Here is a 24,367-nt window from a genome sequence, read left to right as displayed (position 1 = left end):
TTCCTTTTAAAAAGAAAAACAATTATGCAGGAAAATAACCACTTCTGTTCTACACAGGCAGGGATCTGAGCAGGCACACAAGCAACTTCGGGAACTTTTCCAAGATTTATATGTTTTGCATGGAAAGCAAATGTGTTGTTTTTTTTTTCCCTGCCTGGGAAAATATTTAAGCACTAAGTTTATGAAGCCAAGTCCATTTATCCCTGGTTTATGTTGCTGCTCGGATGGCATCTAATTAGCAATTTAACCAGCAGGGTGGGGACGCAGCACTGGCTGATGCCACGAGCCCCTGGCCGCAGCTGTGCCGGCACGTGGCTCTGGGGACTCTGGCCCAGGAACAGGTTTTCTCCACCGCACAAGACAGCAGGACTGGCTGAAGGATGATGCCAGAGCCATCCTTCCTGGGAGCAACCCGAGGACGAGCAGGGCAGAGATGCCCGGGAGAGAGCCCAAGGTTTCCTTCCAGTTGCCGCTCAGTCGCCATTGCGCTCTTAGACACAGTAAAAGTCTTTTTCTGTGCTTCTTCTGTCTTTGCTCTTCGAAACAGCAACACATGATCTGCCTTTCTTACTGAGCTGGTGGCCTCACTGTCTGCAGACTGAAACTCCTTCTTGCCCTGCTTGCTCAGAGCAGCTCCCACCTCCACCCATCCCAGGCAGGATCAGTGCCCATGAGCTGGTGGCAGCCACCGCACTCACCCCCAAACCAGGGAACCCAGAGAACGAGCCTTGGTCCTTCATCATGGGCCAACCTAGGAGCAGGCATGGAAAAACAGTCCCAAAGGGGCTGGAGAGCAGCACCTGAGGACAGGGTGACCCCAAAGAGCAACCCCAGCCCAGCAGCATAGTCCCTGAAGCTCAGTGCTGGCAGATCAAGAGGAGAGCAGCCCCTGCAGCACCAGGCACTCACCTTCCTGGAAAAAAAACAAGGGAATGTGGCCCACCAGGGATTTCCATGCTGAGGAGCTTCCAGGTGAGAGCTGGGACCTGCCACCTCCCCAGATCCCTGCCCTGGGCACAGAGGATGGTTTCACTCCTGCAGCCTTCCCTGCCCCATGCACCAACCCCTTCTATTTCCTATGGACTGGGAATGACAAACAGGGAATTCTTATTTCTAAGAGGGCCTCCTTCCGGCCCTCCCCAGAGCAACACCTGCCTGTCATCACTTACAACACGATAAAACTGAGACCTGCTCAGCCCCGAGCCTCAGTTACTTGCCCAGACACCTGGAGACTTTTCCCCCCAGACACAAAGTTCTTCAGGATTTTGCAGCAACATGGCAAGTGATTTGCCTCTGTCTTTCCAGTTATCTGTGTATTTGTTGGAAATCTTTCTGGCCAGTTAAACCAGAACCGTGGCCATTGCGAAACCCAGGAAATTTGCTGCAACTGCCCTGCAACACTTGCAAGGCAATTAGCCAAAACCTCACACAAATAAGCCTTTTTGCCACACAGTTCTAACCACCAAGCATTAACCCATTTTCTTAGGAAACAACATCTGCTGAAACAACTTCCTAATCTAGGAGCAGACACAGAAAAAAAACCAAACCCACAAAACAACAAAAACCTCCTGCAGTATCTCTAGTCTGTGGTACACACAATTTTCAGGCAGAATTGTCCCTCTTGGAGGATACTGGCTCACCCCAGCTGAGCAAAGGGCTCCTTATACAGACCCTCTCTCCCTGGAATATTTGTTGCCTGGTCAGGGAAACCAAGAGGGTGGGAGCTTTCCCTGCAGCACTGATTTGCTTAAGAGATGGTGCTTCCCTGGAGGAGCCACAGTGGAAGTGATGGTGGAGCAGCCTGGGGCTTTGGGACAGGAATCTGCAGCCCTGAACCAAGCTGTTGTGGGGTCTGGAATACTGGGTGCTACAGGAGCTGCATCCTACAGCTGTAGGAATAAATCACAGCACAGGACAGCTCCTGGGTATTGTTGGTAAGAATCAAGAAACTGCTGGACAACACAGCCAGTGTTTCCATTTCCTACCCTGCCCTTTGCATGGCTTTTCTTCCTGGGAAGATGTCAACATACATAAAAAATTAAGCTTCATTATTTGCCCTAGGAAACAGTTATCACATACAGGTAAACTGAGGCAAAGCACAATGATGTAACCAACACACAGAGCCAACCAGTGCTCACAAGCAGCAAGATAAAAATCACACGCGATACTTTCCCTTATTTCAGATTAAAATAGCAGCTACACTTCTGTGATATTTGTTATAACTCATTCCCTCCCTTATTCTCTGTCCCTGCTTTCTCCCCCATCCTGAAAACCCAATAAAATGAAATAAAAAGCTTCCTTTTGGGAACGCAGCAGTAATAATACAGCTACCATCTGTTGATAAGTCCAAGGAGCTGCACAGGGAGGGAAGAGGCTGCAAAGCTGAAAGGGAGTCAAGTGTTTGCATGGTTTTATTGAGAAATGAAATCCAGCTTTAAACACAGTAAATCGGAGACTACTCCGAATCACCTCTTGAATTTTTTAATGCTACTCCTGGGAGCACTGAAGGTAAATATGTTAATTTGACTTCAATCATGGTGTAGAAAAAAAAATAAAAAAATCAGGCTCTGTTAGTTTAGGCTACCAAGTCTTAAAACTATTCATGCATTTCTGCATATTTTATACTCAGCAAATAAAGTTCCAAGGTTCTATAAGGAGGCTGTGAAATTATTCTGAGTAAGCAATAATGAGGTGTGCATTATATAAGGCTGATACTAATGGTAATCTATTATTAAAATTTAAGAGTTATAGTGGCTACATTTCAAACAGTCCTAGAGCAGTTTTTCTTCTCTAGGAAGGAAAAGCAGCACCTGGAGGAGGGGGCTGGTGGTGGGACGGTGGGTTCCAGAGGGGGTGCCGGGGGTAGCCGTGAGCTGCACCCTGGTCCTTGGGGTGATGTTTCTGCTGCTTCTCTAACGGACTCGTGGGCAGTGTCCCACCATGGAAGCCCCCTCTGGCTGCTCAGCCACAGCAGGGTCATATTCCCACAGTGTGTTTCATCCTCTGCCTCACGTTCCAGCGTAACGGATCTCCCGGAAGGTGTTAAAAAATTAACAGGGTTTCAAGTTTGCACACCCTGGCAATCCCCAGGGCTACGGTCACCCTTGGCTCCTGCTGCAATGCCCCACTTCAGCTGCAAGGAGGACAGGGATGTGACCAGGAGCTTCTCCTACCTGTGCCCACACTCCGGCCGAGTCACCTCCAGCACCTCAAGAAAAGCAGAGCCACAACATCCCCGTGGGATACACGGATCATGCCAGTATTCCAGCACCATGGAAGGGTGCAGCACCACAGCTGAGCGATGCTCACCAAGCTCAGGCTGAACTTTGCTCAGTGCTGGTGTGAGCCAGCTCTGCCCCTCTCCCAGCCACATCCTTCCCAGGGTCAGATGCTTTCTGGTGACCCAGGCTGGAAGAAGGGCCCCAGGGTCAAACCTCAGCTCAGGGCTTGGGACCAGCCACTCACTCCACTCAGGAATCACGAGCACCACGGGACCCATCACCTCATACAGTGGCACCTCTCAGCACTGCACAGGAGAAACAAACAGCTAACAAAAAAGCCAGAGTTGGGCCCATTTTCCTCCTTCCTACACCTTTAGTGAGAATTAAGAGGTGTCTCTGGGGGCTGCAAACCCAGACAAACAGGCCCGCGAGCAAGGGAGCAGCTCTGTCTCGCGGGGCTCCCTGACCCTCAACACACCCTGGAACATGGAGATCTCACCACCTCACCTGCCCCTGGGAGGAAAATCCCCCCCCTCAGCCCGTACAAAATGCAAAATTAAATTTCAGCTGCATTTCAGAGTGTTTTGAGACTGTGCAGCCAAGTTCTTTTTTCAAATGACATTTTTCAGCAAGTTTAGATCCCAAAGGCAACGTTCTGCCCAAACCAAAGGATAACAAAGCATAATAATTCCAAGAGAAACCACCTCAGTCTGAGACCTTTCTGTGCTGAAAAGGATCTGAAACAGTAACGAGCTCATTGCTCTCGGGGCTGGGAAGCAAAAAACCAAAGCAGAAAGGATGGAGGGGGAACAGGGCAAGTCAGTGTTTGGCGGGTGTTTATGGCACCCACCTGCTCTGCCTGCCCAGTCCCTACTGTATCATCACCTACCTGGGCTGAAAGGGTTAACAGCTCTTCTGGGACAGCGTAACAGGAGCCGGGAGTTAGTCATCTAGGAGTCATCAGGCATGTCCGGATCGGTATGAACCGGGAGCTCCGTGTGAATGAAGTTGCCTTGGAGATGCAGCCAAAACCAATGACCAGATATTAACTTTTCACAGGGAGCTGCCAAGGGAGGCAGAACATGTGAAACCAGCAGGACAACAGCTCCCAGCAGAGGTGGAGGCAGCTGGATAGCACGGGAGGGACCCCTGAGCCCCCCTGGAGAAGTAAAACCCTGCATGTCTTTGCTCAAGGGGCAGGAGGAATTTCTCCTTGCAAAGCCAAGGACCGGCAACAAAACCCTGGTCCTGGACCTCATGGGGTGGGCAAACAATGGCTGGATGCGAGGAGCTGGCTTATATTGGTCTAATTTTCAAGTTGATAACAAAGACACCAACACCCAGCTCCTTCCTTCTTTCTGGAACCAGCTTCTTAAGCAGAAAAAACAGCTAATGGGCACCTTGCACAATGCAGCCCAAATGAGATGTCATTAAAGAAAAACATTAACAAGTGATTCAAAGACTGGGCTGGTGAAGGATTACATGTCAGCAAACATCTCCCTGCCCAACCCCAGCACTTCATCTCCACTTCCAAGGGCAGTTTTGGAGGTGGATGAGCAGGAGGAGTGGCTGCTCTGGCCATCTGCCGGGCTCCTCTGCCAGCACCTGGGAGAAGCAACCTCACCTCTGAGCAGAGGTTTCTCAATCCCAGCGCGGAGCAAAGTACCTTCCTACAGGGTGTTTCTCCCACCCTGGAAGGTGAGCATCTTGCTTCCTAACAGGACGGTGCCAGGAGGACACTGGGTGTCCAACTAGAAGGCAACAAAGACACACAGGCAGGAAGAGCATCCACTAAAACTCATGGGTGAAGAGTGTGGGCAGAGCTCAGCTCACGTGGCCCTCACCTCCCTCCAACCTCACTGGAGCACTGACCCATGGCAAGAAAACAGCTTTTCAACCACGACAAGGCTTGGTGGATGGTTCACTGCACCCTGGGCAAGCAAACATCACCCACTGCTGAAGGACACACACCAACAAAGAGCCACACCACAACCCCCCAGTCTCCAACCCAAATTCTGACCTCTGAAGGGGGAGATACAAGATACCTTCAGGTCCTGTGATGTACTTGACTTCAGCTCAACCAGGGAATGACTCACAGGGGAGGGTGGGGTGCAGGAGAGCCAGGACCCCCCATCATGACACAAGACCTGGCCCCAGCACCACCCAACCAGCTCATGGACAACCCACAGAAACTCCAAGGCCATAAAACTCATCAGAAGAGCATGGGATGGAACGGCCACATTTGTGTTGGAACCTGGGATGCAGAAGCTCCTGCTCCCATCCACATACCAGCCCCTTAGTATTTGTTCCCAGAAGGAAAAACAGAAGATGCTTTCCATAAGCAGACGATTTCAGCAGCTAATTTTACCATCACTTATGGTCGACTTTATGACTAAGATTTCATGCTGACTATATTAATCCTGTCAAATTTCAGAGTGAGAGAGAAATGATACTGTATATTTTATGGCTGCAATAACTTCTAAGCCATTAGACATGCATGCTGACATGAAAGTAATCAAATTGATTTTTTTTCCTATTACAATGAAGAACTTTGTATGAGCAAATAGACTTTCTGGCAGAGGAATGAAACCCCAAGGAGACCACGCTCACTCAGGAAATTAGGAAATCACCACAAGCCATCGTGCAGAAATTTGGGTATTCTGCTTACTCACATGGTACTGTCATCAGAGCAGAGTCTCTGGTGGATTAACAGATATAATGGAGGTGCCAAGCTGCTGGGCTGAAGCCCCACGTGCATGTGTGTGCACACGTGTCCAGGCATGTCCACGTGTCTGCAAGCCAAGGCAGCAGGAAATGCAAAAGTCCAAGTGCCACAAGGTCAGCTGGGAAAACCAGCTTCATTTTCAGCCCCCTCCCTCTGCAGAAAGCACTGAGAAAGATCATTTAAAACAGCTCTTTACATGTAAATAGGCCTTTAATTATAAATGCCACTTGCCTGGGTAGGAGCTCTGCAAGCCAGGCCTTGCAGGGGAGGGTGAACCTGTCTGCACACCTGCATGGGGCAAAAACCCATGAAAACCTGTTTTCTGTCTCTGATCCGTGAGCACATGTCGGGTGGGAGAGGACAAGATCAGCCAGGCTCAAAATCTTGAGAGAGGCAATTAAGTGTAGTGAACACGTATAATGTAACAGACTGACAGGGCACCGGGCATGACTCTTCCATTGCTGATAAAATTTAATATTTTTACATTTTTTCAAACTGATCTCATTCTTCCTTGTGGTAGAATATTGATTTAAATCATTAAATAGCCTCGGATCTTAAAACCCAAGTAACTTGCATGTGAAAACTGTGCACAAGCATGAGCTGAACCTGTCTGAAAGCTCAAACGAAGGGGGAGTGTCTGTGTAAATTCTTTGGGCCAGCAAAAGAATTGCAGATTTAACGTGCATTTAATTGCAAATCAAAATGCTTTAGCAGCTCCCTGTCAATAAGACTGTTTTGTTTTCTCTGATGTGGGTTTTTTAAAAATGAAACGACCTTAGAAATAGAAAGCCATAAACCCACAACTACACGAACCACCTCAACCAAGAGCTGCTGAATGCCAGTCTGAGTGAACTGATTTGTTCTATTACACAAGGATTTGTAAAGTCATGGGAGCTGCTGCAGCCCAAACACGCAAAAGGTTTCCATACACAGAATCAGTGTGGTTTGGGTTGGAAGGGGGCTTAAAAGACCACCCAGTTCCAGCCTCCTGCCATGGGCAGGGACACCCCCCACCAGAGCAGGTTGCTCCAGGCCCCACCCAGCCTGGCCTTCAACACTTAACATGTTATTAGACAAAATGAACTAACTTTTTGGATCACTTTTTCTCTTTTTAACTTAGCTTTAATTCCCATTTAAGATTCAGCACCTTTCACAAACAGAACTTCATAAAAGCACAGAAACTCACACAGCTACAAAGCCTCTGGCAACGATGCCCCTCGTTACCCATTTCTTACCTTCCAAACTCCGAATAAACCCTCCTGTGACTTGGCTGTTCTCTCTCCTAGGGGAGGAGGGCTCTGCCCAAGCAGGGCTGAGCAAACAGCCCTTTGCTGCCTTCGCCACTTCTCCCACTGTTTACTGTTCACATATTTTTTCCATGAATCCCGTCCCGCCGATGCACGGGAAGCGGCGGCAGGACCCGGGGAGTTCCAGCCGGGCAGGGCAGGGAGAGCAGTGCCCACATTCCTTGGCACCACCAGTGATCCCTGCACAGCCACAGCTGGGGAGGGGGCACAGGCTGGGGGTGACACCGTGGCAGGGCTGGGGGACAGGGACAGCTCTGAGGGTTCCCATGGCTGCAGCGAGCATCGCCTCCTGAAGCAAGGAGAGCAGAGTTTTGGGGGGATTATTTTTTGGTTTGTTTTGGATTTTTCTGAGGGGTATGTTTGGGGTTTGGTTTTTGTTGTTTTGTTTTGGTTGGTTGTTTGTTTAAGATGCATATAAGCAAACCCTTTCCCAGCAAAACCCACTAACCAGCACCCACCAAACAGGTCCCCTCCACCGTCCCTGGGGTCTCCGAGGATCCCACCTCCCGGAGCACACCTGGACCAGGCACCAGCTCAGGATCAGGAGCTGCTCCCAGAGGAAGGCACTGCCCAGCACATGAGCCACAGCCTCACCTGACCCACAGCCCCTCCAGCTGCCGAGCAGGAAACAGAGAATCCTTTTACCCAAATCATTACAAAATCGTGCTTTAAAGTTATTACTCCCCAAATCCATAGTTTTGCAAAGGTAGGTCTCCCGGGAGAGGCGGCAAACAATATCCATGAGTTTCTCCTGACCTTACAGAGATTGCCATGACAACACCACTCCGATCCTCCAAACATGGATATACTCATTTGCTCTGGTGTGATTGAGAATAATTAGAGCGAGATTCCCTCAACCAGGGAGTCACAACCCAACGGCAGCTCAGGCAGCACAGCCCGGGCTGCGAGGGAAGCAGCCTCAAATTTAAATGTAAAAAAGAAAACCCACAACACTCTTCAGAGCCTCGTGACCTAATTCATTATAAAGAATGTCAGTTAGCAAACCTTTTAAATAAAACATTAAGCTAGAGGTAATTTGAAGCCTTGTGGATTTTTGTTTTACTCAATTATTTTCTAATGCTTCAACTTCAAGAATAAATATGCAGAAATCAGAAGAAAAAAAAAAAAAAGAAAAAACCAACCCACACTCAGGGTTTCATTTAATTCTTTTGCAGAAGAAATGAAGACGTTCATACTCAACCAAAATACCCTCAACCAAGCTGGATTTTTAATTAAAACTTTTATGTCCTACAAGATTCTTCAAGGTTATAATATCTGCTTCCAACATCCCTGAGCCAGCAGCACGCTTGCAGAGGGTGAGCCCATAATTCACACCAGAATAACCTCTGCTTTGCATTAATATAACTTATTTCCAAGATACATACTCACAAATTAAACCAGGTTTGAGTATTTTTTTTTTCCTTGCTCATAATTTCAATAACCAGTTGCAATTTGCACTCTGTTTGTTGGGTGGGGTTTCCCTCCAGCAGATGACCACACTGGTCTCTGCTCCAGTTTTGTGGATGCCTGATGCTAAGAACACGGTTGTAGTGAGACAGGTGGGAATTTAAAACCTGGTGAAAAGGAGAAAAGCCTCTGTTGATAAGCACAGTTTAATATGAGGTTAATTGAGAAATGGGGGAAAACAAAGGGAAGGAGTGTGACGATTAGCACTGCAAGTGCTCTTCTAAGAAATTTCATAAAACCCAAAGAAATTCTTTCTTCAGGCTGCAGCTCTTCGGAGAGGCTGGGCTCACCTACAGAAAGAATAATTCAGAGTCTGGAAGATTTCACCTGTATTTTCATAGACTCAGGTCTTTCTTCAACCTGGACAAACTTTTCCAAGCATTTTGCCCCTTTACTGGACAGGTTCCCAACAGAGAATGAACATGTGGCTCATATGAAGGGCACAGGGTGCCCTGAATGGATGCTCAGGCTCCCCCGTGGGTGCTGCTGCTGCTCCCAACACCCCCGGCCTTAGCACTGAGCATCTTTTTCAAAAGAAAAACAAAAATCCAGTTATCTATATGCAGAGCTCTTTTGTTGTTTTGTTTTATAATTTCTTAACGGCTTCAGCCATTCAAAAAAACAAAATTCACTCTACTGCACTGATATGGCACATTCCCAGATATATTTCCAACCCAGGACACCTCCAGGATCCACTGCAAGTCTTGGGATCTATAGAAACAGAAGCTCTCAGTGGGATGGCTCCTGGTTGTTCCTCAGCCTTTATTCTGGCATAAGCAAACACAGCCATAAGGAGGGGGAAAAAATAAAAAAAAGCTTCCTTTCTGCCCCTGTGCTCAGAGCACACCACCTCCCTGCTTTCATTCACCCTTCCATGCACTCTTTAAAGAAATGAGAAGTTGTCCTTTCCTGACATGGGCTCCGTGCTCAGCCAGCAGCAGGCTGGGGGTGAGCGGGATCCCTGGAGCTGCCCGGGAAGCACAGGGCAGAGCTGACACTTGTCATGGCTCACAGCCCCAGTTATCACATCACATCCACACCCTGGGGCCACTTTTGGAGGATTAAAAGTTCTCCCGGGTGCCACCACAATGCTTGGTGCTGGCACACGGGCTGAAGGGTGGCAGCCAGCTGAGCCCTGCCATGCTCATCACACCTCACCCCCAGGTGCTCCCACCCAGGGCTCCTGCTGGAGATGGAAAATGACCCACGGGTCCACTCTTCTGCAGCAGAGGACAGCCCAAGATTAGTATTCACCCATTGGAAGAGGGAAACCCTGCAGCTAGAGGTGGAGCCAGTCGGTGTCTGAACATCCAGCCTAAGCTGCTCAGCGAATGCTAACGACAACTTCCAGCTTATTTATCTAATTTGGTTTGATTTTAAAGTATTGAGTTATCTAACCAGACAGACACAAATGCCTGAAAATCTCCCATGCTAGGGAGAACTCCCTCTGCCATTTGACGAGGCTATAATTCAACACTTCTCTCTGAAGATTACTGACTTTTCTCAAACACATTTGTATTGAGGAATGCCTGAAAAAAAAACAACAAGACAATGGCTACGGGTCTTCAAAATGATCTTAAATGCCTGAAAAATGGGGTTCTGCAGCGAATGAGCCTTCCCAACCCTGGGATCTGCAGCCTGCAAATATTTCAGTCATTTAAGCTGGCTACAATATTTATTAGGGCCTATTTTTGTCAATCAATCTATAATAAGAGCAGAAGAGCTGATATCTATAAAGCAATCCTCTTGATTTTAGTGGAGTCTGGTTTCTGGATTGAAAAGGGGGTGGCTGAATGGAGAGAACACGTTTGTCAGAAGGAAAATATATCTGTATGGAGAGGGGATGAAAGCCAGTGGCAAAATCCACAATGACAAGATCTCCTCCAGAGTGTGCTGATGCTCAGAAAAAAACCCAGAAGATGCAGAGACTGGACAAACTCAGGCAGGACCACCCATCTCACCGCAGGGTCTGTGGTCCAGCCCCCCCTCACCCCAGCAGTGCCCCTCATTTGGGATGGTCTGACTGGTACCAGTGACAAAGCCTTAATGGTGCAACAAACGCCCGACACTGGACATGGGGGGAGTGTGACACTGCAGGGTAAGTCAGGCACCTCCACAGCCCGTGGGGACTCTCAGCACAAATTTGAAACAATGATCTAAAGGCAAAAAGCCTCCCTGCCTATTCCTGAACCCACGAGGTACAGAATTTTCTCCCCCAGCCCTCATGTTAAAATTCATCCTTTATCAGCTTGAGTTGAGAAAATCCAGTAGAAAAGCACAAATGGATTGTGCTAGTAAGCAGAAAAACTGTTACATCTTCTGAATGTAATTTTGCCAAAAGCCTCTGCACTATTTTTTTTGTCACGCTTTGCATTATGAAGGAAATTTCTTTTTAGAAGAACAGGAGAATGATTTGCATAATATTCTTTGCAAGTTAATATCAGCCTCTGATAATGATCTCTGCATAATGCAAAAACGTTTGAGAAGACTGTTACAACACTAAGTAATCATATTTTAAATTATGTTTCCCTTTATAGAAAGGTGTTGCAAAAACACACAGACATGAAATCTGTCTGTTGAAGTCCCAAGAACCACCTGACCATCTTCCCACTATTCTACTGTTACAGATTGCAACACTGCCTTTCAAAATCTTACAAAACAAATTACTCTGCAACAGTCTGGCTTCACAGAAGGCAGAGCTTTTTCCTGTGCTGATGCTCCAGCACATTACATTTCACAAGAGCTTCTGATGTACTGCACCAGTTAAGCAAGGACCTAGAAATTAAGATGTAACACAATCAGACGTACCGCAGCAATTAAGGCAGATTCTCCCATCCGTGCTCACGCTGAGCTGCAGGGTAACAGCACCAGGGCATACCCCAGTTGCCACTGGCTACTGGTGACACTGGTTTATCTGGGTTTCATCATGTGCCCAGCTGGCTGCAGAGCCATTCACAGCACTGGGAATTATCCCGTGGAACTGCTGCCTGCTGTGTGAGAAGGTGTCCCCTCCAGCAGCCAGCACTCTTCCCGAAACCCCTCCAAGGGATTAGGTGTTGTCTGGTGCAGTCACAAGATCCCTGCTGACACCATCAGTCATGCTTAATTAGGTCAGGAACGAAACACAAAAAGAAGAGGTCTGGGAGGAAGCCATTTATACCCAGAGCATCCTATTAGATGTGGGCACCGAGTGATTCCCTCAACCCATCTCAGCTGGGGATGTGGGTGGGAAGCTAATGCACTTGGATATTAAATGCTTAATATGTCACTAAGACTTCACCACCACAACCAAGTGGTTCAAACCTGAGCTAACCTCCCCTGAACTAAGATAAAACTGCAGAAGGAATTCAGAGAGGTCCTTGGGACAGCCTGTGTGCAAGGCAATGACACACAGGAGTCACCTGCTCCAATTAGGCAGAGAACATTTCCAGACCAATTTCTTTCTCATCATATGAATGATGCAATGGTCTCAGATCTGGAGGAAAGCACGAGGTGGGATCCATGGCCTGGGCTGTGGTCCAGAGAGCATTGCCATGTCCTGCCCCAGAAAGCCAGTGTTCCCAGCTGTGCCCATGGCACCCTCAGGACCACAGAGGAGAGCACATATAGTCCAGTCAGCACCACCCACATCTCCACAGAGACAACAGGGCAGCATTCAGCCCTGAGGGTGAGTGGGTGGGTGGGTGTTCCCCACCTACAAAACCAGGCCTAAAATCCAAATGCCAGATCTGTGCAGTCAAGGCACGGAGCAAGCAGCCTCCTGCACATCAGAGTGAGCTCGGGCAGGCAGGTCCATGCCCAACTGCTGACCCAGCACAGAAATCCCAACCAAGACCTGTGATCATTCCCGGCCCCTATAGAGTTTGTCCAACCTTGTGCAGCAACAGGCAGAAGACCAACCAGGGTGAGCTCTCAGTCCACAGACCTGCTCCAAAGTGTTCAGGGGAACATTTTGCAGCCTCATTTCTTGGTGGCATTGGCTGTTGCCAAGTCCTTAGTGTCCATGTACATGCTTAGATGTTTCTGCAGGACCTTCAGCACACTGAGTCTGTAGGCTGGACCTCCAGATGTGCTGACACTAGGGATACAAGCCCTCCATCCCCTCCCAGTTGAGCACACCAGGGAGCAAGATGTTTTTGCAAGGTATTGTCAGGTCCCAGCACACCCTACCTGGATGCAGACCATGAGTGAGGGCTGCCCCGAGCTCACCACAGGGCCAGGCAGGTGATCTCCAGAGCCTGAAGGAGATTGTTTCACATCTCCTGGGCAGGAGCTGCCATGAGGCACAGCTCCTACAGCCACCAAGTTCCCTCCACAGGGCCTGGCCTGCCTGGCAGCACTCTGGTGAGGACAGAGTGGACCCTTCTGAACAGCATCCCTTGGACTTTGAGGAAAAAAAAAACTAATTAGTGGTGTTGAGATCTGCGAGTCTTGGTAAAAAGCAAGCAGCTCTGGTCTGTCTGCAGCCTGATGTGTGCAGTGTGAGTGCTCCCAGCCCTGCTCTGCTCCCAGCCCTGCCTCCAAGGACACAGTAATTTCATCACTGGGCTCCTCCACCCCCTCCAAGCTGCACTGCCCTCCTGCCCCACCCACCCCAGCAGCTCCCTTCCAAAGAGCAGAAAGTTAAGTCCTCCCTTCTGCATCGTTTCTTGTGCGGAATCCAGAGCAGTCAGCAAGTGCTGCAGGATACACCTCCCCTAAGGCCACTCACAAACAAGGCAACAGCCCATTTGGGATCTTAAGAGGGAGATAAATGAGGAAACTTCCTAAATTTGATTGTAAAAATATTCATGAAGATACTGAGGGGCTCAGGTACATGCAGCTGCTCTCTGCAGAAGTGCCCAAGGAAAGGCACAGGTGCTTCTCCAGGCCAGGGAAGGGTCTCAAGTGAGGACCATGAGGCAGCCTGTGAAAGGCCAGGGAGAGGGATGGACACCAACACGGATACCACTGGCCATGGGACATCAGCTGTCCTTGCCCACAACGGTGACAGGCTCTAAGAAAGCAAGGGCTTGAGCTGTGCCCAACTCCTGGGCTCCTCTCCAAGCTTGTGCCTGCTGGGGAGTAGGATGGGACACACCATTACAGGCTCCTCCCCAAACCAGCTCATGAATCCTCAAGGATACAAGGCTAAAAATCTTAACAACTCCGTGCAAGGATCTAAAAGCAGCTGAAATCAGCTTTGCAACCTGGAACTAAAAGCATTGCCACCATCAGTGGGTCTGAAAGCCTGCCCAGAGCCAAGCCAGCCCAGATGGCAACACAGGACCTCCAGCCCTTGCTGCTGACCCCAGGGTGACCCAGCCTTGAGCTCAACGCCTACATCATAGAACCAAAGCATTCCATGTACATTGGGCTCAGTTTACATTTTTACAGTTGCACAATGAAAAACATCAACAAAAAGAAAAGAAAAAACAAACCACCCACCAGTCATCTGAAAGACCAGTTATTAGATTGCTTGAAATTACTTGAAATTAAATTGCCACAGATTTTATTGGACTACTCAGATATTGACTCTGATGTGCTCAGTCTGCTACGCAGAAATTCCCCTTGCTAAGGATCTCACCTGCCTGTTGGGCCAGAAGCAAACACTGGAAATGTTTGGGGTCACTTTGCTCCCTCTTCCTTGGCCTACAGCTGCCAGCACACATCAATAAAACACGCTGGGAATTGCAAACAGTCATTTCTTTGTTCCCTGCTTGTGTGACTGCCACCAGGCTGGGATGGAAGAGCACGGGTAGCCTCTGTGCCCAGGCAGGAAGAGCAGCATGCAGCTCATCTCCCATCCCCTTCCCAGGTGGTCATCACCTGCCTGTATCTCTGAGGTCTTCAGGACCCAACTTGCAAGTAGCCCCTGGGTACGCCCAGCCCTCAGGAATTCCCTCATGTGTGAGGCCCACAGGACAGGAAGGCAGAGATTGAGGTCAAACACACCAGAACGTTCTTCCAGTCTCTCCATCACTCTTCATCCCATTCCCAAAGACAGCTTAACTTGATGGCACCAACACTGGGTTTCACCACAGGCACAAACCAGCTCCCTGAGCAACAAACACCCAGTTCATCCCACCAGCAGAGCTGGGACGTGGAGGGGTCACACCCCAGTGAGGTCCTCCCCACTCCTGCCAAATAAGATGTATTTTAGATCCTCACCCCCGATTCTCTCAGGTCAATACATTCACACGATTCCTAAACACTTGACACAAAACAACAATGGTCTGAATTATTATTTTTACCCACTTAAGAAGGGAACCAAACAACTCAGAGGCAGCCCCTGTGGCAGGGGAAGGGCTGGCTCAGAGCGGCTCCCTCGCCCCAGCCCCTGCCAGAGCTGCCAGCAGCACACTCTGTGCCTCACGCCTGGGTACACCAGGCACTGACCCAGCCCGGAGGAGCTGCCCTCAGCTCTGCCCAAACCCTGCAGAGGTTTCAGCTCCACCAGGTCCCCTGGCCACACCAACCCAGCTCCGTGCCTGCACAGCCAGCCCGGCAGAGGGAAGAGGGGCTGGAAGGTGACAGCTCTGCAACTGGCACGTTTCTACTGAGCTTTTAAGTGAAAATATACAAATGTTTTCAATTCACACTTGCAGCCACCTGGGTCAGTGTCTCACCACCCTCACAAGAAAGAACTTCCTAATAACTCATCTCAATCTCCCCTCTTTCAGTTTGAAACCATTCTCCTTCCTCCCATCACTCCCTGCCCTTGTCCCAAGCCCCTCCCCAGCTTTCCTGGAGCCCCTTCAGGCACTAGAAGGTGCTGTAAGGTCCCCCCAGAGCCTTCTCTTCTCCAGGATGAACACCCCCAGCCTGTCTCCGTGGCAGAGATGCTCCAGCCCCTTCCAGCTCCTCTGGACTTGCTCCAACAACTCCACATCCTTCCTCTTCATCCTTCAACTTTCAGCTCATGCACTCCTGAACCACACGGCTGCCTCATTAGCAGCACAGCACCCACCCTGTGAAACACCCACCCCTTAACAAGCTGATGCCCCTCCTTAGCAGCACACCCACCCTAACGAGGCAATGCCCCCTCCCCGTGCTGGGAAGGACATTCCACACTATAGAACCTGCGCTTCCCAAATTCTCCAGCATCCCACAGAAGCTGGGAAGCTCTCGGATAGCACAGGGTAAAGCTCTGGAGAAGGCATCCAGAGTCCAAGCCTCAGGCCGAGGAGCACGGATCGTTCTGGAGGGCTGGGAAGGCTGGAGCAGCCCCTGGCCGGGCCGGGGCTCAGATCCTGGAGCTGCCTGATGACTCAAGAAGTCCCGTTGTTCGATTCACTGCACAGCCCGTCAATTAGTCAATCCTCCTCTTTTCCCTACCCCGCGGGCTTTGGGGGGGGGAGCTGGCCCCCCGCCAAATATTGTGTAAGCTGCGAAATAACTTTAAAAAAAACACCAAACCCCCAAACAACCAAAACCATATTCATCCGTTTGGGAGGAGCGGGGAAGGGCTGCCGCTCTGATGGCAAACGAGGACTCGCTGCTCACCGCGTTCCCGTCCTCCAAGAGCCTTTAAAAAGCCTCCCAAGCCCCCGCCTCGGCCCTTCTCACGTTTCATGGGGATGACCCGGAGCGGAGCGCGGTGCTCCCGCCGCTCCCGTCCTGCCAAGGTCACGGCGACAGCCCCGAGCTCAGCCCGGCGGGTCCCGGGGCAGCCGGGCCGGGAGCCCTGCGGCCGGGAGGCTCTTCCCACGGCCACGGGCACCCGCGCAGGGAGCCAAGGCGAGCAGCCCAACCTCTCCTCCTCCCTCCCTCTTTTTTTCCTCCCCCCCCCCCCAATTTCTAAAATCCAATTACAGCCGGCGCTTTCAGCAGGGGTCAGTGTGGAATAAGAATCGCCAGAGTTAATGGGCATAAGACCAAGAAAGATTAATGCCTCGATGGTTTCAAAAGTTATATGATGCCGATTTCATTAACATTTTAATTGTAATGTATCTCCTTAATCTTCCTGCACACTAACGGCTTTATATGCTTCAGAAAAAAAAAAAAAACCCACCTCAAAACTGCTGACAACAAAAAATATCAACATACCAAAATCAACAGACGGAACTGAGTCCTGTAATGGGAACTGAATGAAATGCAGAAAACCGTGTTAATGATGCATTAAGGGTAGGAATTGTACTCAGGCAGGAGTCAAAAATTCATGCACGCAGTTGCACGCCCTGACTTTGCCTTACCCAGACACTCAGCATGACCCCAGGTGTGATTTTATGACAGCAAAGAGCCAGGCAGCATCACTGAATGCATGCATAGATTTATCCCCCAGTAAAGTATGCTTTAAACCTGGCAATTAATCTAATTTAATCCCAGTGATACTTGGGAGCAGCAGATTCAGAGGCTGCTGCTGCTGTTGTCCATCATCGTCTTCACCAAACGGCACCGACCTGCAGGTTCTGTGCCCACAGCAGCCTTCACAGACCTGAAAGATGCAGTGTCAACCCCTTACAATATTTTATTCTACTTTATTAGAAGACAATTAAACCTAGGCAGCAATGTTTCACTAAGCACAGGCACATATGGATGAGGTTGGCAAGTATAAACGGAGGGAAGCACAAAAGGAGATGGTAACTGCAGAGCAGACAGATGAAGTTTCAAACAATTGTTCTTTGTGCCTATGAATGAAGGAGCAGAGCTTACACCTGCCCATGGGCTGCAGCTACAGGAGCAGGGCAAAACCTGCAACATTTTCCTTCCATCAGGACTTGGTAGAAGGAAGAAGAACAAGGCAGAGTGATATAAACCCTCCACACAGTCAGCAAATCATAAACCCCTACATTTGCAATGCAAGCAGGATTCCAAACCAAACTACACCTAAACACAACAAAAAAAGCACATGGTCCTACTCAGGGTTAGTCCTATGAAGGTTTTTACAGCCACAGTGACACAAAGGCAGGATCCAGTGAAGGGCACCTATAAAGAGGGGGTACGCCTGCTTGTGGGAACTTAACTCAGCAGGATCTCAGCCACAAGCTTTGTGTGTATCCAAGAGAAGATCCTTTCCCCAGGAGGGGTCTGTGGTGCACATCCTGTCCTGCCAGAGGTCTCCCACCCAATGTCAACTAGGCCCATTTGCCTCTTCTCTTGGACATCAAGTCATTTTAACCACTTTCACATGTATAAAACTGCACTCCCCACGTCCCGTGGGCACCTGGCCATTGCCTTCCGCATGGTACACCTTGAAATGCCAACTCTTTATTTATACACCTGCCTGTAACACCTCTATGCAGCATAATCTCTTCAAAGCTTAGTGCCCTGGGAAGTGCTGAGCACCAAAACGTTGTCACTCCTTTGCCATGTCATCACTAAACAGCGTCTTCTACAACATCTCTGCAAGGAGTTACCTCCAAGCCAAATGCTAATGCTTCATACAATCAGAATGTAAATGTTTGTCCTGTGACAGAGAGAACTGGCATGTAAAACATGTACCCCCACACAACATATATATATAAACTGGGGCTGCCATATGCTTCCCCAGTGGAAACCACGATGGGAATGTGCGGGTGGAGCTGAGCCAGAGCTGGCACCTGAGCACCAGACCCTTTCCACACAACCCCTCTGCCCCCAAGCCCACCAGCCTGGGGAACCACAAGCTCAGTCCTATTTAATTTGCAATTCTTCACAGACATTGTTCCCCACATTGCGGAAACTGGGTCTGCAGACACCCAGGGCTGGAAAACATCTGGCTCCTCTCCCCCAATCGATAGATCCAGAAGAGCCCTGATCGCTACAAATGAGGCGCCGCAAAGAAGAGAGGATTTTTCTTCTGTTTTTGCAAGTGATTAATAGATCCCGATATTGGCTTTATTGCTGGGGGGATGACACGGGGAGGTGAAGTATTTAATCTCATCCCAGTGACTATATATGGTCACTCTGATGGAGTCACCTCCCTCCCCTCACGCTCTGCTGCCCTTCGCTCCTGGCACCGTTTGCCGAAGCAAAACCGGCAGAGCTCGGGCACGGCGCCGGGAGCCAGAAGTCAGCAGACTCCCCACGTTACTGTGCTGGCTCTCCCTCTTTCCCCATTTTTTTTTTTTTTAATTTTTTTGTTTGCTTTTACAAAATCTTTAATTTGGAATAAAAGACAGAGAATGCACATTCAGAAAAACAAACAAACCAACCAACCCAAAACCATTTTAAGAGTACTTTATAATCATTGCAAAGAGGGAAAAAAACCAAACCTGTCAAGCCACTTATGTTTAAATGTTCAGCTCATAATCCTTTAGAAGTTGTTGGTTTTCTTTTTTTTAAATAAACCAAATCTTCCTGTGAAATGTGTATCAATTTATTCAGCCCACACACCCCAAGTTGTCACTGGAGGGTAGTTTGTGGCTGCTGAAGCAGTAGCAGTGATTTCTGTTCTCTCCCCCCCACATCCACCCACCTACAGGAAAAAATGCACTGAAATATTTCTCTTCATAGGAAATGGAACACAAAAAATGTACTTTATGTGCAAATACATTATTATTTTTTTTTTTAAGTCTGATATGAGGACCTTGAAAAAGGCTGCAGGCAATGCCTGTGCACTGCCCTGGGAACACACGCAGCCCCACGTGTGCCAAGTGCTGGTTATCTTCATTTTACCCCACCCAGCCCCAAGCTTTTGGGGGTCTCTGTCACCACACCAAACAGATCATTGCTCTTGTCACCACTGCCCCCAACACCTCCTCCAGCGAGGAGTGAGGAGGAAGAGCTGCAAATACCAGCAGCCCCCCTATCCCTCCTGCCCTCACTGCCCATCCACCCGCAGGGCAGCCCCTGCCCCAGCCGGATCCCAGGAGGACTGTGGTACCATCAGTGGGCTGAAAACCCCCCGGGGAAAAGGAGGAAGAAGCTCTGCAGGCTCCTTTCATCATCCAGGGCTCGACGTGGCAGGCTCTGTCCCAGCAGTCCGATTTTTATTACCTCCGTCCCCATTTAGGAGTAACCACATGACAGACCCAGCGCGATCCTGCGCGGCAGAGCTCGCCCGGGGACTGCGTCTCCCTCCCTGGGATCAGGGCATTCGAGCAAGTTTTCCCTTAACAGCTGCAGTTATGGATTCAAAACCGTAAGATTCACTGCTTCTTCTTTTTTTTTTTTTTAATTTCCCTTCTGCCTCTAAACATTTGCTTAAAAACAAGTTGAACTTAAGAACAACAAAACAAAAAAAACCAACCCAAAACTAAATTGCTAATGAATCACAGTTCCTAGCAAATGAGCAATTGCAGTTGACACAATGAATTATGCCTGAAGCAAGCTGGGAAACATATTTTGCAAATGATCTCATCCACAGGCAAACCTGGCATGACACTTGATTTGCTAAAAAAGACACAAAGCCTGTCACAATTTCTGTCACTTCACAGATAAAGTCAGGTAGAGAGAACCAACAGCCTCGCCCTCTTTCAAGCACGCTTCACCTGCCTCCCAGCTGCTCTGCAGGCTTGATTTAAAAGGAAAAAAAATCACACCCCTTTTCGGTGTGTCCATCCTCGTGGGTGCTGACGGCTACTGGATCTGTGTCCACTTCCCTAGATCTCCCGGGAAGCTGCTCTTCCAATGGCAAACATGGGCTTGACTGGCAGGCTGACTGCAGCCCAGCACAACATCCTCCCTGGCCATAAGGTGCAGCAGGGAACAGACCATTCTGTTTTATTTCCTCCAGCTGAGAGCTTGTATTTTTTCTTTCATTGCATTCAACTCAAAGAAATGTATGAAAATAATAAAAACAACAACAACAACAAAACATCAAATACAGGCCTCCCTGCTCCTCAGCATCACTGTGCCGTCCAGGACCAGTTCCTCTTGGCCCAGCACAACAGACCCTAAAAAGCCACCTGGCTCAGAAATTCTGGGAAAATTCCAGCCCCTGGCTGAAGCCTCCTTCTAACCCCATTTTGTCAGGCCTGGGTATTTTTAAACACAGAGCAAAGCAAGAGCAGGGCCCTGTTGCCCTTTGCAGGCTGCTCTGCTGTTCATCCCCAGCCCACAGCGTCCCCCACCACCCACCCCAGACCCAGTTAGGGACCAGGATGCCCACTGAGCCCGCGCTCAGATCCTGCACATCCCGGCACGAGCCTCCTGAAGGCCTGGCAGGGAAACAGGGGCTTTATCAGAAACCAGTCTAAAATAAATATTTCCATTCCTAGGTGACATGGTTTGTGTCCCTGGTCAGGTACACACACACACACACACACACACCAGTCCGGGGTTTTCTCGGAAGCAAACCCAGATCTCAGTGAGTCCAATAGGATCTCACTGGAGATTTCTTGGTGCTTCTTCCCCGAGTGCAAACCAACAATGCTGCAAAGAGAAGCTGTGGCTGCCCCATCCCTGGAAGTGCTCAAGGGCACACTGGATGGGGCTTGGAGCAACCTGGGCTGGTGGGAGATGTCCCTGCCCATGCAGGGGTTTGGGACTGGATGAGCTTTAAGATCCCTTCCAAGCCAGTAAGCCTGTGATTCTATGAAAGCTGCCCTGCACCTCCTTGGGATCTGAACCAAAACCTAGTCCAGAAAGGTCTTACCTGGACTTTACAGGCTCCTACAAGTTCACAGGGATTTATTCTTTGTGGACTTCCTAGCACTACAGATGCTCTGCCCCTCCCTGGCCCAGCACCACATCACCGTGGGGTGATGCCCACAGGGATGCTGGCACTCATTGAGAGGAACCAGAATCTGCCCCCTTGCCCCAAATCCAAGGAACCTCCCTTGGGAAAGTGCCAAGTTGCAGCTAGGGGAGAGAAAAGCTTGCCCATTACAAGTAGGCACCCAAAACATCACTTCCAAAATAATGATAGAGCATCAAAACACACATCTATCCAAAGGTGTCCACCTTCCAGGGGGACTCTAGGAAAACCTTAGGGAGACCTGACCAACCAAGACCTCTCTGGTGCCAGCAGCTCCGGACACACTGAGCACATGGAGGCAGGAGCCCAGAGGGATTCTGGGAATGCTGCCCTGCTCCAGCACATGCCTGACCCAAGCACTAATGACATGTTTTGCCCCAGCAAGCTCCTGCCAATGTCATGGAGACCTCCTGCCCATGCACTCACTCACACCTGACTTCTACCCAGCTACTTATATTATTCAGCAAACCTTCAAAGTTTGCCTCGAGAAATGTTAAGTTCTAGAAATCCAGCCCCACTCATCAATATTCAAATATTACCACCTTTCCCCCATGAAACCTTTAATTACAAGGCCTCTACACGAGGAAAAACCCCAAACTTCCAGCAGTCACAGCTAGGGAAGCACATTTACTCTCAGGAGAGGAAGATCCCTAATTATTTCACATTGCTGCAGACTTCAGATCAAACCATTACTAACTCCATCACCCACACCTCGAGGTCACAAACGTGTTGCCCTGGCTGGACAAACATCATCAATTTCACTCATAAGCTGAATTATTTTTAGTTGAAGGGGTTTACTTAATAACAGGCTGGGAATAAGGGAGGCAATTTGGGTTTATCTGGGCTTTGGAGCAGGATAGGTTCCTTTGGCCCCCCTGGTGGCACCAGGGACCCCAGGGGGTCGGCAGAGCTGCTGGTGGAGCTGCCCTGGACCTGCTGTGGCTATCAGTGTGGCTATCAGTGTGGCTATCGGTGCCAAGAAGCCACCGAGCCGCCGAGAGAGCAGCAACAACCATCCCGGTTTGTTTACCCATTTCAGCTTCTCTTACTGTTTAATATTTCAGCTGCAGCAGGGAACCCGGCCCGCCAGCCCCTCAATCACTCGGGGCGTGAGGCAAACACTCGGCAGGCAGGAAGCACATCAAGCTGCCCACAACCTCGCAAATGCCTCCTGGAAGGAATGGGGAGGGGAGGGGGGGAAGTGAATATTCAAACGAATGCCCCGGCGGGCAAGGGAGCCTTGGCTGGAAGCGATCCTGCCCTTTGCCGTCGGTGGGGCCGGGGGAGCCCGGCGGAGCGCAGCACGCCCTGGAAAGCTGTCGGCTGAATTTTCCTACAGCAGGGAAGATGTTTGGAGAAGTCCTTGAGCCCAGCAAAACGCACTTTATAACTCCGGCAGCTGCAGACTGCAGCAGGCAGGGGAACGCGCCGGCGCTCGGGAAGGTGCTTACCCAACAGAAACCCGACCACCCCCCCACCCCCAAATTCTTATCCCCTGCAGACACCAAGAAGCAGAGGAGCAGCCGGCGGGGATGGGGGCACAGCCGCCCGGACCCCGCAGCCCCCCGCCCTGGCCACGCGAGAGGGTCCCGGGCACCCCAAGGACCCCACGGATCGCTCCCGAACTCGGCATTTAGGTGTTCGCCCGGGCTTTGTTTTTTAATATCTTCCCCTTTCGCAGCTTTTTCCTCCCCAGAAGGAGAGAAAGTCCGAGCCTGCGTCTGCACTGAGCCAGTAAAAAAACCAGCAAGCGGCGGGCCAGCCCCGCAGCCTGCCCGGCAGGTCCTGCCAATTAGAACCTGATTTTCCACATTGGTGCAAGACCTGAACACGCAGCAGGGACTCGCCGAGCCCCCAGACCCGCTTCCCCACGGCCGGGGAGGGGACACGGACACACAGACAACCCCGGGTGCACCTCCCTCCGCCCCCCTCGTCCCCCGAATCACCCCCCGTCTCGGCGGAGCCAGCCCCCCCCGCGGCAGCCGCGGGGGCAGCAGGAAGGGCTCCGCGGAAAGGCGCGATGCGCTCCCCCCCCCCCGCGCCCCCCGAAAATAAAAAGGAGGAAACAAACCGGGGGGGTCCGAGGCGCGTGAGCGGCTGGCGCAGCTTCCCCCGAGTTTTCACACCACGGGGGGGGGGGGGGGGGTTTAATACTTCTGAAAACGCCGGCGGGGGCGGTGGGTGCGCTGCTCGCCCGCCCCGGCCCCCCGCCCCCCGGGGGTCCCGCTGCTCACCTGCGGGGCGCCGGCCCATGGAGCTGCCGGGCCTAGGGCGGCGGAGCGCGGTCCCGGCGGCAGGAAGTGATTCCAGCCGCTCCTCACATGGACTTTCCCTGACCTCGCCCAGCAGCGCCGGCAGCCGCAGCCTGGCGGCCCCGACGGCACCGGCACCGGCGGGGGGCGGGGAGGGGGCGGCGGGGGAGGGGCCGCGGAACCCCCGCGGGCTGGGGGGGGGGGGGGGGGGCGGGAGCGGGACCCACCGACCCCCCGGGGAGGGAGCGAGAGGGGCGGGACCCGGGACCGGCCCCACCGAACCCACCGAACCCGGCACCGGCGGGCACGGCGCGGAAACATCGGCTGCTTTGATTTTTGTCTTATTATTTTATTTTCATTATTTTATCTTTTATTATTTTATTTTTCTTTTATTATTTTATATTTCTTTTATTATTTTATATTTTATATTATTTTCTTTTATTATACATTATTCCACATTATTCTACATTTTTCTACATTATCCTACATCATCTACATTATTCTACATTATTTTATTATTTTACATCGCTATTATTTTATTTTACTTCACTCTTTTATTTTACTTCATTCTCTTATTTTCCTTCATTCTTTCATTTTACTTCATTCTTTTAATTTCTTTAACTATTTTAATTTCTTTTATCATTTTCATTTATTTGAATGCTATTTATTACATTTTATTGTTTTACTCCATGTAGTTACTTCCTTTTTAATTTCCTTTTATTTTTACTTGTTGTACTTTCTTTTTCTTTAGCTTGCTTTCTTTAATTTTATTTCAATATTTTAATTCCTTTTCA

At 50.0% G+C, this 24,367-nt stretch overlaps 1 protein-coding gene across 3 annotated transcripts in view; it reads right to left on the bottom strand.

Moving 5' to 3' along the window:
• The window catches only part of NACC2 (NACC family member 2), a 56,356-nt gene extending 32,676 nt beyond the window's left edge, over positions 1 to 23,680 (bottom strand). The window contains exon 1 of one of the 3 annotated variants that reach the window (XM_051636608.1): positions 23,556 to 23,680. The gene's annotated coding sequence lies outside the window, so the exon portion shown is untranslated. Of the gene's footprint in view, positions 1 to 4,110; positions 4,132 to 23,392; positions 23,417 to 23,555 lie in introns of those variants that run through there. The other 2 variants (XM_051636612.1, XM_051636614.1) reach the window with 2 other exon arrangements.
• Positions 23,681 to 24,367: the final 687 nt, after the last annotated feature.

The sequence above is a fragment of the Apus apus genome, chromosome 19 (genome assembly GCF_020740795.1).
Source record: "Apus apus isolate bApuApu2 chromosome 19, bApuApu2.pri.cur, whole genome shotgun sequence".
NCBI classification, from domain to species: domain Eukaryota; kingdom Metazoa; phylum Chordata; class Aves; order Apodiformes; family Apodidae; genus Apus; species Apus apus.
Note: the sequence above shows the minus strand (reverse complement) of the source record. Positions and strands in the feature narration are given on the sequence as shown.